Consider the following 13,172-nt stretch of genomic DNA (forward strand, 5'->3'; position numbering starts at 1 on the left):
TGGGCCAGGCCCCTGGGTGCAGGCACCCAGCGAGGCCATGGTCCTGTGGGTTCCGGGTCCGTCTACAGGGATGCGCTCTCGCACAGGCTGAGAAGGACAACAGGCCCCCCAGCCAAGAGAGCCGGGTCTACCTGCTTAGACCCAGAGGCACCGGCTGCAAAGGGGGGGGATCCCTGGTGGGACCTGCGGTGCCACCATCACCTGTTCCAGCGGGGAGAGGCCTGGGGGACAGCGCTAGTGTAGGGACGACACACTGGACGGGTCCAGGCCTGGGGCGGTCTACACTGCACGGGCCCAGAACAGGGGCGCTTTCTACGCTTCTCTCCCTAAGCTCAGTTTGCAGTTTCTGATTGTATTTCCAGCCCTCTCCTCCGGCGGCGCAGTGGCTCAGGTATTTTAGAGCTGGAGGAAACCCGACTTTCGGGGAAGAAGAGTTGGGATAGGAAATCCCAAGTAAACTCGGGGTGTCCCCCACTGTCCCCTTTCTCGCCCCACCAACCCCTGCAACCTTCCAGCCAGGGGCAGCGCAGGCCCAGTCTAGGCGCAAGGTGTCCTCCCTTTGCTCCCGCAATTCCTCAGAATGTTACAGCTCAAAGCACCATGAGGGGCCAACAATTTTAGTCTTCCATTTTTTTGGAGTATTGTCGCTGCCTGAAGAGCCTCCCCCACTCCGGGCAAGATCCCCAGGAGTGACTTCAGAGGGGGGCCTATTCCTGTGCCAGACTGCTCCCGTCGTCCAAAGCAACCAACCTCACAGGGAGGCAAACCCTGCCTGGCTCCTCCCTTTAAAATGATTTAAAAAGTCACCTTCTGGGTGCCCCGACCTCGCTGTCCCTACCCCTACGCGGTGGAAAGCTGCCGCTCTATCCCGGGAAACCGCTCTGTGAGGTTAGATGTCAGCCCCTGTCACAGCTTTTGCCATGAGGCCTGTCAGGAGGCGGCTCACGGTGGCACATGCCTGGGGCAGGTGCCTTGGGGTGAAAGAACAGGAGGAGGATGAGAGCACAGAGGAGGAGGCAGAATTTAAGGAGGCATTGACGCAGAGCAGATGGCTTCATGAAGCCACGGCCAGGAGATACTTGCTCTGGTGGGCAAGAAAGGAGGCCACCGGGAGTGCGGAACATGGGGCTCCCCACGGTCCATCTGGCTCTCGGGGTAGGGCTTCTGGAAGAGCAAGAACGGACATTTCCCTGCTGCTCAGTAACAGGAGCTGCTGTAGATGTTCCCTATTAATGCTGGACTTGGGAAGTGGGAATCCGATGTCCAGGTGATCCCGTGAATGCTTCCGAGCTGTTAGGCCACACCTCGGCTTTCTGATCCATCTGATAATAGCTTCTTGGCCACTCACCACCACTAGGCATTCTTTCAAGCCCTCAAGGAACTGAGATTTGACTCCTGTGAGAAGTGCTTAGTATCATTCTTCAAAAAAAGGTGTGGGCTGGCTGGCATGTTGAGTGTTTGCTGGAAATCCTACCCTAGAAATCTGGAGCAAGACAAGGCCAAGGAAAGGAACTGTCTGGAGTACGCCCCTCCCAATGGCATCTGTGCCCTTGAGGCGTGTAGGGCAAGGCAGATGTCAGAAGTGCACGCAGGGATGTGTGCTGGTATCCTGTCACTCATCCATCTCTCTCCAGGATTCTGGCCAGTAGAACATGATCATATAAAGTGACACAAACAGATCAAAATACCAGCTATACTGCTGTCAGGCTGGCCTACAATCTGGGCTTGGCATCCAAAGCTGACACAGGTTCTTGCCTTGCTCCCTATGAACTAGAGACATCCGGACTTGTGCAATAGGAGGACTTGCCTTGGGTCTGTGCTACGGGCCAAACACTGGACCTGGGAATAAGGGCTATATTGGAATGGAGAGTCCAGGGTACGGAGAGCCCTTCGACCCAAGCCGAGGTGGATCGGGACGATGATGGAGAATCAGGACTGCTGGCTCACTTCTAGACCATGGCCTTATCCTCATGAAGAGTCCAATGGACGCCAGAGCAAATAACCTTACCAATGACCTTAGTCACCCATCATCCACAAAGGAGACAAAGGGCGACTGAGGCAAAAGAGGGGTCTATTCCTTCTAGGAAGTACAGGGGAAGCTGCACTTTGGAAACCTGTAGACTAGGGAGTGGGTTCCTCCCTCCTCCCCAGAGATCTCGTGGCACCATTCCCAATTACATACCTCCCAACACAAGAGCTTCCCTCTCTTAAAGAACAGACACATCAGAAACATGCTTGAGTCAATAGAGTCTCAGCACTGGGGACAATTTGGCTCATGTGACCTTGGTCTTGTACTGTTTATGCTCACCTCCTATATGGTAGCGGTCTCACTGTCTGAATTGCAAGTGCACCGAGAAGGGACTACAACTTCCACCTCCTTGGACTCTGTATGCATCTCATGTAGGATGAACATACATCCAATGGCCAAGGGTTCGGAAACTGAATCCCCTCTAAATTCTCCCTCTCTACTTAATTTTCTTTCTCTCTGCAGGGCCCTTCTCCACCCTCTCTGTCCTCCCTGACCCCCTGACTCTCCTTACAATGCTGTTGGCCGGGGCACCTGGGTGGCTCTACTGGTTAAGCATCTGCCTTCGGGTCCAGTCATGATCCCAGAGTCCTGGGATTGAGCCTTGGCATTGGGCTCTCTGCTCAGCTCAGTGGGGAGTCTGCTTCTTCCTCTGCCTCTGCCCCTTTCCTGCTCAACCTCTCTCTCCTCTCTCTCTCTCTCAAAATAAATAAAATCTTAAAAAAAAAAAAAAAAAAGAATGCTGTTGGCAAAAAGCAACTCTGACTCCCCCTCCTTAATTAAACCAGGGAGTGTGGACAGCAGTATATTCCATCCTTGCTTGCTCCCAACTCCCAGATACATCCCTTCGCTGCATTGGAGTTAATGAAAAGTGTGATAAACCCACTGTTTCATTTTCCCTTAATTAATACAAGCAATTGAATTGTGCTAAAGTCATTCTGGTTTGGAGACTGAGCCTCTGGGTCAACGTCTCACTTGCTGGTGGTGACAGAAGCTCTTTGTCTTGGGCTTCCCTGGCAGTGGCCGCCAGGACCCTGCCCAGGGGAGGGCTGATTTGCCCCTGTCTGGGGCTGCCTTGCTGGCTGCCTTCCCTGAGGCTGATAGTAAGTTGGCTAATGACAAGATCAATGTGTGACTGTGAAAGTCAGGTGAGCTTCTAGTGGGGGAAAGAGTACATTAATAATGTTCCTGGGAACTGGGGACTCAAAGGAATTGCCTAGCAGTGGTGAATTCCCTGAGTCTTTGCCATTTTCTGATGGGACAGCTGCGATGACACCAGAAGAGAAGGTTTCACGTGACTCATTCAATAGGACTGGTCAGAAAGATCAATTCTGGTACATGGGCTCTCGTTAGCCAAAGATGGGGGATTTGAAGGGTTTCGTCTGGTAGGTGGGGACAGGAGAACGCAATGTCAAGAAACTTCTCTGCCATGAGGCCTAGGAGGTGAGGGCCTGGAGGTCTTGTCTCAGGTGACACACGGCATCATTCAAGGAGCACTGTAAAAACAGACTCTCGTGCCCCTGCTTACAGACTGGTTGAGCTAACCCATCACTGGCATCCTCTAAACACTGCCTAGGGGACTCCAGTGCACAACCAGGGATGAAACCCCCTGTCAGTACATTGAGGGCTCCTGTGGCCTTTATTTCCCAGGTGCCAGTTCCACTTAGAGATTCCCAGGCATCCTCTGCCAAGAAGGCATTCAGGGCCTAGCAGTCATGAAGCTCTGTTCGGGCCTTCTGTGACTGTCCACTGGCCTCTATGAGAGACACACAGTTGGGATGCCAACAGGTGAGTCAGGGAAAGGGGACCTTGTGATACTGCAAGATAATGGCCACCAGGCCAGGGCCTGACAGTGTTGATGCCTCTCATCACCCCACAGTGGATAGCGATGCCCGGATCCACAAAGTGAGAGCAAGGCCAGAGCTGTTTTTCTCCAAAGCACAGTGAAGACACATAGTCAGTTTAGTCTTCCTTGTGTTCTCTTCTCTGAGATGGGTTCATTAGCTATAAATAAAATCGGGACACGAGAGTTGTATCATCTAGATGATTCCATTGACCCAGAGAGAGTAGTCCTGAGTGAGCAATACAGAAAGAGCCAGCTACTGGCAAGGATGTGGCACGCAGTCTTTCAACGGGAGTTCCAAGTGCATGCTAGATAAAGAAGAGAGGAGTCGAACGCGCGCACACACACACACACACACACACACACACACAACCACACAGGGAGATAGACACCATGAGGATGCAGAAGGGAGACAGCTGGAATTTCACATACGGACAGACAAATGGCCGAGGGCAGAATTTTAAATCCATCTGGAGAACACAGTAGCTGACATGGTTAAAAAAGTAGCTAACATTTATATTCTAGAAAGTATCCAAATATGAACAGAAATAAACCATTCAGACCAAAAAGACATGGAGGTTGAAGAAAACAAAATCATGGCTTCTAGAAAGCACAGCTGACACAGAAGAGTCCCTGAAAAAAAAATGTTGAGGATATTCGAAGAGTTTTTATTTATTACAGGGTTTCTTCCTTCGCTACTCTCATCTGCATTCTGAACCAACAAGGTTATCTCATCACCAACAACTAAAAAGTGAAGGAATTCTGTGCTTTAGTTGAAATAAGCTACCGCTTTAAAAAAAAAAAAAAAAAGAATCATGGCACTGAATGGCTTCTTTCATTTATGTGTGTGTTTGTCTTAAGAACATTTGACTTGACCTTGCTTGCATTGGCCTAAGCAGGAGTGAAATGACCCGTCATCTAGGCCCACGTTCTCAAAGGAAATAGTATTTTGGACAGTTGGGCGGACATGCTCCATGTCACCGTGTGGCAATGAGCATCCAACACCAGGAAGTGCTCGGAAACTTGACTTCTTGAGCTCACAGCAAGTTGATTAGTCCGAATCTGTTGTGGACCAAGTGGTGCCCAAACTCTTCAAATTATTTCTAATTACGAAGCAACATCAGACCGCATGCTTTACCCCTTTGGTGCTTTGGTGCTTTGGGGGAAATTATCACTTGGCTTCCAATACCAACTGCACTTGCCTTATTTTCCCTGGGGATTAATGTTTTTAATTAAGCAACACCCAGGGAGTCTTTATTTTTGTAAGTAGGGTGACCATATAGTCAAGTCTGACTGGTGCACTCTCAGCAGACACTTGCTTTCCACGCCTCATCATTAACAGTCACTTCTGCTCTCAGCAGTGTGCTGTTAGCCCATGGAAAGCCTGACCATCAGGACCCTCCAGGGCTGCTGCTTGCACCTCACTCTGCCTGTGGGGCTATCTCAACACCCACACTTTTAAATTTAATGAGAGACAGTGATCTAGCCCCCAAAGAGATCATAGATTCTCAGACGTAGGACTCTGCTAGACGAGGGTCCAGATGGACTCCGTGTGCTTTCTTCTCTCTTTCTGAGCTTGAGGCTCATGAGCTAGCTGCACTTTTCTGGGGGGTTACAGGCTACAGCAGCTGCTTGGAGCCTGAGCCAACTGGAGTGAGGGCATCAACACGGCAGCCCGCAGGATGGAAACCCAGTTGGGGTTTAAGAGATGCTGGCTCAAAGTTCTGGCAGGTCAGAGAGCAGACCAGACCTATGCCTTCTGAAATGGTTAGGATGGTCCAGAGCACTCACGGAAGCAGATGCAAGGCCTCTTCAGGCTCCTGGGGAGAGGCCCTTCTGAGGAAGAATATAGCCCTGTGTCTGCAGATGAAGCCTTGACGCAGCCTGACTCCTCCTGCTTTCCCTCTTTCTTCCTCTTCTCCTATTCTCTACTTTTCAGCCTCTCCCCAGAGTAGCTCCCAACAGCACAACTGCATGACAATGATGCTAATTATCAGTGTTCATTAATATTTTTGAAATCCTTGTATTTGCTTCCAGGCAAAATACCCACTAAGCCAAGCAGCGTACTTGGCATGCAGGCTGTGGCTGAGACATTCTGCACACTTCACCGAGCTGGAGGGCCTGAGCTCTGAAGCATCACGGGGAGATAGCTCTGCTCACTCACTCGGCTATAGCGGCCGTTGAAAGGAAGAATTAGGAGCTGTGCACTCAATGGGCAATGTCTCCGCCCTTGGGGCCGAGAGCCCTTGATGTGAGGCTGGGTCCCTTGAGAAACTTTCTCGTCAAGGGCCCTCTGTATCTGCACCTTGTGCTATTCTAGGCAAGTCTGCGTGCCTCTTGTCATCCAACTTGGACTCTTACTAAGCTAATCTCTCACAAAAGACATCTATCTTCCTGGCCTCCCTTCTTAGCCTCATCCTCATAGAAGTCACGATACCCATGGTCTTCTACAACTCTGCCAAGAGCCGGAGTAAGTGGAGAAAAGTACCGAATTAGAGATCAGAAGACCTGGATCTAACCCCAGCTCTGCCACCAACGTGCTATGTGACTTCAAGTAGACGTTTTTAGCACCCCAAGCCTTACCTATTTTTTTTTCCTATCAAATAGAAACGTGCACTAGATTATTTCTAAGGTCATTTCTAGTCTTTCATAACTTAGCAATACAGAGTATGACCAGGAATCCAACATAATTCCTTAAATTCTGGAAATCTAATGACCGTGGTGCTGATGGGCAGAGTTCCAACCCAGAAACTCAGGGTCACTAACCTAGATGGCAACATAAGAAGTTCCCTGCAGTCAGGCGTGCACACTGCAGCATTGACCTAGGCCACCCTTAGCTTTATCTGGGGTCTTGACAATGCAGGCACAAGAATAAAGACACCACGCAATTTCAAGGTGGCTCTCATCTGTCATTGTGCTGTCGCTGCTCGGTGATGGGGAGGAAAGAGGTTTTGACAATTATGAAGGACTGTGTGTGTCTGAGGGTAATGTCTTGTATTAATGGGGGAAATTAATTCTTTCCGTTCTCTTCTAGGAATCCTATTCATGCAGATTTTGACAAGTAGCTGTTCTTGTTTCCCTCCTCTCGATGGGTAGGTTGGAGTAATGTCTTATAGGTATAACTAATCATCCACTTATCTGATTTGCGACCCATTTCATGGGTCTGAGGGTACACTCCAAATGCAGGAAAATGATGCTTCTCTCTGCTTTCTGTCCTCCCCTGCCTTTGCTAAAAAATATCCCTTCTTAGCTATGAGGCTCACCTCGCTAATCCTTCCCAACCAGAAGACAGACACTGAGACACAAGGAAAGGGGCCTTGATAGTAGTAAAGGCCCAACACTCAGACTTGCAACCCAACTCTCCCCTGCACCCCTCCCCCCATCAGAACTGATCTACAGCTACACTTGAACAGACCCAACAAGATCTGAGGGGCTTTGTGATGGTTACTTTTATGTGTCAACTTGACTGAACAAAGGGATGCCCAGAGAGCTGGTAAATATGATTCTGGGGTGTGTCCGTGAAGTGTTTCTAGGAGAGACTAGCATTTGACTCAGTAGAGTGAATAAAGCAGATCGCCCACTAATGTGGGTAGGCATTGTCCCATCCACTGAGCACCTGAAGGGAACAAAAAGATGGAGGACGGGCAAATTCTCTCTCTTTTCTTGAGCTGGGGTGTCTGTCTTCTCTTGCCCTTGAACACCAGAACTCATGGTTCTCGGACCTTCAGCTTCTGGCACTTACACCAGTGGGTCCCCCCACATGCCCCATCTAAAGCTTTTGGCCTTGGGACTGGAATTTACACCATCTGCTCACCTGGTTCTCCAACCTGTAGACTCTGACTGATTTACTCCACCAGCTTTCCTGATTTTGCAGCTTGCAGATGGCAGAGCATGGGACTTCTTGCCTCCATAACCGCTCAAGCCCATTCCTATAATAAATCTTGTCTTATCTGTCTCTCTCTAGATCCTCTTGGTTCTGTTTCTCTGGACAACCTAAGAAGCCTAGGAGTCTGGACAATCCACTTTGCATCATGCAGCCTCAGTTTCCTTATCTGCACAATGAGGGCACTGGCCCAGTTTATTCCTTAACTCCTTAGCCACTGCTCTTCTCTCGACCTAATTCACGACAGTCCCTCTGGCCCAGGACATAGGGATGCTGTGCTCTTGCCATCAGTCTCTGAACAGTAACCAGCGTTTGAGCAAGGCCTGAAGCCCCTGGGTAGGGGAGTGAGGAGGTGCGAATCCTGTTTCTACCCTTGAAAACCAGGGTTGGCTCTGGTTCTACAAAATGCCACACAGCTCAGCACATTGAGGTGGTGACGATGTGGAGGTTCAAGCCAACAGTCTTGTCAGCCTCCAGAATCCCCCTCACCCTCTGCCGCGGACCCTCCTGCCTGCCTTTGTGGGGTTTCCCTTTGCTTAGTGGTCACATATGCCCCTGCAGGCCTCTGTCAAAATTGACACAACGGACCTGGAAAGAGAGAAAAGTTCTGAAAATTCCCAGATTTTTTTTTCCTATTTGCTCAGACTAGTTTGTCACTTTTGTCTTTGTTACTTTGGGACGCAAGGAGCCTCTGCCTTCTTGGCAGACAACATCAGTCTGGGAAAGGAAAGCGAGGAGGACCAAAGGAGTGACTGAGTTCCAACAAGGCAGGCTTGGATCGAAGGATCCCGGATGAAAATGCAGAGGTTGGAAGGGGTCGCTGTATTCCATGCCACACAGGGCAGATGCCAGAAGCCTGGTCGCTGGGCAGGGGGTGCCTGGGATTTCCAGGACTACCACACAGGGAGAAGAGAACGGGTCAGATGCATAGTGGCCTTGAGCTTCCTCTACTTACATCCAGCTCTAGGGGTTTTTTCAATTATAGAACATGGGACCCTGCTGGTAAGTTGTGAGATAAGGTAAGTCACAGTATGGTATTTATTTCACGCTGCGTATGATACACATATGGTGTGTTTGCATAACGGTAGAGAAACAATAAAGAAAGTAAAATACAGAGACGCTGCAATTCTGACACCAGTTCTGTCCTATGGGTTCTCCCCACACCCCCGACACTGAGTGCCCTTCAATTCTGACACCATCTACCTGGAGATAGCATAAGACCCCACAGGGAAGGGCTCTGTCCTACAAAACACCCCTTATCCCCCATTCCAGATGCCATCTGCAAATCTAGGTTGTTCTTTGTGCTTCTCACCCACTGGCTGTAGGTCAGAGGTTCCTGTGACTCCTCCTTGGGTCTGACTGATTTGCTCGAAACTCAGGGAAATATTTTACATACTAGATTACCAGTTTATTATAAAAGGATGCAACTCACAAACAGCCAGATGGAAGAGATGCATAGGGCAGTGAATGGGGAAAGAGGCACATCGCCCTCCATGCACTGCAGGGACTCCCTTCTCCCTGAATCTCCACGGGTTCTCTCTGAACTCTGCCCTTATGGGTTTCTGGAGGCTTGATTACATGAGTGAGCAAATCGCTGGCCATTGGTGTTTGAACCAATCCTCAGCAGCTGTCCCTTCCCCAAGGGTGATGGGGTACATTCCAACCTGGCTACCCTGGCAACCGTCCTCCATCCTTAGGTGCTTTCCAAAAGTCACATCATAAAAAAAAAAAAAAAAAAAAAAAGAAAAGTCACATCATTAACATAACAGAAGGTACATTTGCTGTCATCACAGGAAATTCCAAAGATTTTCAAAGCCCTGTGCCAGGAACTGGACAAAGACCAAATATATATTTCTTATTATAAATCACAAAGTCACAGCTATTCATTTTGAGCTACCTCATCATTTAGGAAATAGCACGATACTAGTTCACGAGCAGTATCTAACTCTCTGTGTACATTTGAACAAGTCACTTACCCACCCAGGCCTCCTGTTTCTAAATTATTTCCAAAAAGTTTTAGGTCAAACATTCAATCATCAATAGCTGGTTGAAAAATAATGTCTTCCTTCCAATCATTGATTCAAAATGTGTAGTATGCTTGTGTGAGTGAGTGTGTATAAAGAAAAAAGGAGCAAAGAAATGAATAAATCTCACCTATAACCTCATGAGAAGAGACAAAGACATAAGAAAGCCCAATGAGCCTTGAGCCTAGCAAATCAGAAGGCAATTCATCTTGAGAAGAAAACAAGTGGTATTTACATTATTAAATCACAATTACAAAGCCAATCAGCTGCAGAAGAGAAGAGACCATTTCCATCAATTATTACTGAACTGAACATAATTTTTCAATCACCAGCAGATTGTAAATGGGGGCTACAGCTCATCCAGGAACTCTTCTATCATAGGAGTTATTAATCAGGTATTAACTTTGTCGAATTAGCAAGGACACCGATGGGATGGTGGGGAAGCAGGATACAGAGAAGACAGGAGGAGGCAGCCAGGTTAATTCCTGAGATGGAAGCACAGAGCACTTGAGAAGGAGACCCATGTGCAGCCAGCGCTCCTGCTGTGTTGAAGAAAACACTTGGCTCCTGTGTTTTCATTCCAAAGAGTCAACACCTGAGCAGGTAAAAAATAAGTGATTCATGCACAATTTATTGCTGTTTAGTTCTCGTGCAGGAGAGCTGTAAGGACTATGGTTTGCATGGGGCCCAACCACAAGGATGCTCTGGGTTTGGGTTACACGGCCGACACTGACTTTGGGGGGGTCCCTACCTACGTCCCTACTATCTGAGTGCTTCAGTGTTGGTGCACAGTGTAGACTACCCATCTCATTAGAACCTCGTGTGCCTTTGTGGAGGATGAGACCGCACGGAGGAGACTTTCCTGTGTGCCTCTTTGATATGCTGGGGTTACGGTATGGGTCTCAGTAAAAAGTCCTATCACTCTAGGGGCTTACTAGGTGCTCTGGGCCTCTATTTTCTATCTTCTTCCGCTTAAGCACTTTTAAAAACTCTGGTCTCCTAGATTTCTATGCCATAATGGATAGGCCTTGGCCCCCTCAAACTACCTCAAATCCCTCACTTTGCAACACAGCAGGCTGGTAGGCTGGTCTGCTGAGAAACTAATGTGTGTTTTGTTCTCAAAGCTGTAGAAGGCTAGAAAAAAAATGAACGGGGTTCTCTCTTCCCCATCCCTGAAAGGTGCAGGGCTTCGTGAGCTCTTTATTATGAGCTTCTTACGTCAGAATTGTAAATGACTTTTGTGTCATGAGGTCTAAAGCAGTTGCTAGGCACCCAGAAGATGATTACCATCCAGGCTTTTGTTTTAAAGAACCAGGAAAACAATGAATGTTGGCTCAGGGAGGTGGGAGTAGGCCAGCCAGCTGGGGGGCCAGGTGGGGGTGGGGTGGGGGGTGGACAGCCAGGTGGCGGGGTTTATAGAAGTGTCTCCACCAACACGGATCACCTGTTCATTTCCTGTGAATGTGCAGTAAGTGACAGCACCTCAAACTGGATGATGTTGAGGATGAACCCAGAAGCTAAGACAGACTTGTCCCCCCTCCTTTCCTCCCTCTGTCCCTCTCTCCCTTTTATTTATTTTTTTGTTCCTTTATTCAAGGAATGAACTATTCCTACCACCTAGGACTGAGGATTTCTACTAGTAAGGACTGAAAACTAGAGACCTCAGCATACTAAAGGTTCTAGAGAGGTTGGTAGTCTCCCCCAACATCATTTGGACTGAATTTCACACCTCCCAGGCTGACGAGGGCTCAAGAGACTAATTATAAATGTAATCATGATTCTTATAACTGAATTTTATGGGATAGAAATCACATGTGCTATTTCCTTTACCTTTCCCCCAAGTAACTCTGACTTATCTTTTGGGTCTCCACTTAGATTCAACTCTTTCAGGAAAGTCTGCTGCACGACATATTTCCTTTTCAACCATCTAGAAACACTTGCCCGCCTTCTTTGTCCTGCTTTCTTCTCTGAGTGCCTGATTGGTAAGGGCTACACCGACTGGTTCCCTTGCCATTGGTTTCTGGTTGGGGTAACCACTAGGAAGCCCAGCAGGTGATCAGAGGAAGGAAAGTGAGCTCAAATGTGAATTTTCCAGCAGACTCACTTCCCACGACTGAGTCACCTCACCAAAGAACATGGTTTCTCTTCAGTCAGCCTTCTCCTCATACCTTCCAGCCTTTAATTCAGCAACTGTCTGGCTTCACCCCTTGGCCTGGGGCAAGAACAAACCTGCTGTTGCTAGCCTTGGGTCTGGGCTATATATATATACCCTTTCTATACCTTGTAAATAATCCCCTTATTAAATCTGTCTGCCATTCTTCACAATCCAATGTACCATTTGATTCCTGTGGAGGCCTTGGTTTTTTTGACCCTTCCAGTCTTAGATGCCTGTTCTCTAGGCTCCCATGGAACCCGTACTTATTACATTTATCCCTAGAGTGCAGTAACACTCAGGTCGGTGACTTTACACCACAGAGAACACTGTGCAATGTCTGGAGACCGTACTGGTTGGCAAAGTGGGGGGTCAGGACAGGGACGCTACTGATACCTAGAAGTTAGAGGTCAAGGTGGATTCCAAAAAAAAAACAGGTATATTCCAAAGACCCCACAAGGCACAGGACAGTTTCCCACAACAAAGAATTGTCTGTTCCCAAATATCAGTGAAATCTGGTTAGCTGTCCAAACCTCCATCTGGAAGGAAACTCTCTGAATGTGAGGACCATTCATGCTGTGCACAGTGGCTTCCCCAAGGGCCTCGTGCCATTCCTGACACATGGCAGGACCTCATGAACAGTGACTGACAAATATTAAAAATCAATTATTTAATGCACTAATGAAACCCAGTTCTTGTTTTCTGTCACCTAGCTGGCCAATGCTGAGGATAAGACAGATTGACTCACACTCATACATAAACCTAGCAAGAGGGGCACCTGGGTGGCTCAGCAGTTGAGCACCTGCCTTCAACTCAGGGCGTGATCCCAGAGTCCCGGGATCGAGTCCCACATCAGGGTCCCTGCAGGGAGCCTGCTTCTCCCTCTGCCTGTGTCTCTGCCTCTCTCTCTCTCTGTGTGTGTGTGTCTCTTATGCATAAATAAATAAAATCCTTAAATAAAAAAATAAATGTAGCAAGAAATAACACAATAAATACATGTGGTGTGAACCCCTCATCAGGATTTAAAGGAAATATCGAGTCCTCTTTAGTTCGAGACGGTGATGCCAGAAGGTGACCAGGGACAGCAGGTAGTCTTGAAGCAGGCTCTGACACCGTGCCATTTCAGCAGGCGGACCTGGGCCGTATGCAAGGTGGGGAGATGGCATGAGGAAGGGGACAATTCTGGAGAGTGAACTGCAAGTTATTTTATCACCCTGCTTTTCTGAGGACAACCACTGATGGCT

General features: G+C 48.4%; 1 protein-coding gene and 1 long non-coding RNA gene across 10 annotated transcripts in view; one reads left to right on the top strand and one right to left on the bottom strand.

The window, feature by feature from the left end:
* OPCML (opioid binding protein/cell adhesion molecule like) overlaps positions 1–13,172 on the bottom strand; it is a 1,082,947-nt gene that overhangs the window by 91,339 nt on the left and 978,436 nt on the right. The window lies entirely within an intron of this gene.
* LOC140625712 (uncharacterized) lies at positions 11,165–12,184 on the top strand. Of its 3 annotated transcripts, none has more exons than XR_012025045.1 (4): positions 11,165–11,244; positions 11,374–11,544; positions 11,652–11,758; positions 11,872–12,184. It is a non-coding gene; the product is annotated as an uncharacterized lncRNA (long non-coding RNA). The 3 variants fall into 3 exon arrangements; XR_012025042.1 differs by having other exon boundaries at positions 11,374–11,463; positions 11,872–12,177; XR_012025043.1 differs by having other exon boundaries at positions 11,374–11,463; positions 11,875–12,175.

The sequence above is a fragment of the Canis lupus genome, chromosome 3, assembly GCF_048164855.1.
Source record: "Canis lupus baileyi chromosome 3, mCanLup2.hap1, whole genome shotgun sequence".
Lineage (NCBI taxonomy): Eukaryota > Metazoa > Chordata > Mammalia > Carnivora > Canidae > Canis > Canis lupus.